We start from the raw sequence: 1,956 nt of genomic DNA on the forward strand, positions 1-1,956 counted from the left end.
TAACTCACATGTGATAAAAGTCACCCTGTTAAAGTATAAAAACTAAGATTTTTTAGCATATTTACAAGACTGCACAACCATCTAATTCCAGAACATGTCATCACCCCACGAGGAAATGTCAGACCCCTTAGTGTTCGCTCCCAGTGTCCCCAGTCTCCACCCCCACTAAGGACCGCCCCGCCTTCCATCTGTGGGTTGCCTGTTCTGGATCTTTCTTAGACGGGATCATGTGGCTCCTGGCCTTCCTTTTCCGGGTTCCTTCACGTGCACAGTGTTTCTAAGGCTACTTCGGTTAGCGTTACTCATTTGTTTGAGACCGAATATTGTCCTGTCGTGTTAGGAGCAGGGGAGTATCGAACGTCGGCAGCCTTCGACGCCCCGCTCGGTTTATGTGCTGTTCGCTGCGGAGCATTGGCTTGTTTCCATGGTGTTCGTGGCCGTCATGAATAATGCTGCCATGAGCACGCGTGTGAAGCTTCTGCGTGAGCATGGGCTTCTGGTTCCCGCAGCGGTACCTCTCGAGCTGGAATTTTGTGGTCAGGTGGTAACTCTGTGTTTAACTTACTGAGTAACCGCCAAGACGTTTCCATGGTGCCTGTCCCCACCGGCAGTGTGTGAGTTTTCTTCACGTCGTTGCCAACACTTGTTATTGGGTTTCTTTTTCTTAGCGACCGTTCTGGTGGGCACACAGTGGGTGACGTTGTGGTTCTCCTTTGCATTTCTGTAAAAACATCGAGCATCTTTTCATGTACTTATTGGCCATTTGAATATGCTCTTTGGTGAAGTATGTATAAATTCTTTGTCCATATTTCGATTGGGTTATCTTATCGTTGAGTGTCAAATTTTCTTCATACATTCTAGACACTAGATACTTGTCAGATAGACGACGTGCAAATGGTGTCTTCCTTTGGGGGCTTCTGTCTTCTCTTTCTTATTGGTGTCACTTGAACCACAAGTTTTTTTTCATATGCTAATTATATATTTTTTATATAATCAATTCTAAACATCATTTCTTTCTTTGCATCATATCTTCGTTCCACATAAAATTACCATAGATCCCTATCGTTCCCAATCTTCGAGAGACTTAACCCAAGATTCTGTGAGGGAACCAGCTGTTACCGGGTAGCATGTAGTCCTGCTGGAGTCACCCGAGTCTGTCATGTAAAATTCCAGGAAAGTGGGATGCAAATTGTCGAGCAGCATTTTTGTGCTCTTTTGAGCTTATGGATGCAGCCGTCCGTCCAGTGAAGATCGTGCCGTAGGCCCTGGTGCCTCCTTGCGTTCCAAATAATTGGCTAGAAACTGGGGGAGGTGGCTGAGGGGCTTCAAAACAGCAGCTGAGTTCCGAGCTATAGTTCAGCTTAAGCACTCTGTTTACTTAGCCGTCAGTTTTCTTTATTTGAAATTTCTCAGTGGAGTTGTTTCCAGACCCACTGGTCAATGTCAACATCTCCTATGAAATTTGAAAGGAGAGAAGCTCTGTGGGCAAGGAGAAATGTAAACAAGCTGATTTTTACTCTGTCATTGTGGCTTCGCGCTCAATTTTCAACAAGTGTTTGAAGCACATTTGCAATGACCACCAAACCAACAATTCCACTGATATTTGTGGTTATTTATTAATCCATTCGTTTCTTTATGGGAGCCATCTTGCGGTTAGCGAGCTTTCAGTTTTAAGGTGGTGGGGACGTAGTTTTAGGCCCTTTCTCCTGCTGTGCCGTAAGGAGGCCATGAAACAGAACCGCGGACTCTGGCTTTAACGCATCGGAGATAAACCGATATCTCCAGATCATAATACGAAAAGATGGAGAGTTGAAGACGGTTATAGAATAAGTAGGGCAGGAAAAAAAAAGTCGAATCTGCAGAGCAGATGAGGGCAATGCTAACAAGGGGGAGGTGGACGTCCTCCGCAGAACCGAAAGCTGGACGTTTGAAGGCGCAGGTGACCGAAAAGAGGTA

This window comes from Pteropus vampyrus, unplaced genomic scaffold, assembly GCF_000151845.1.
Source record: "Pteropus vampyrus isolate Shadow unplaced genomic scaffold, Pvam_2.0 Scaffold409, whole genome shotgun sequence".
Classification (NCBI taxonomy): Eukaryota; Metazoa; Chordata; class Mammalia; order Chiroptera; family Pteropodidae; genus Pteropus; species Pteropus vampyrus.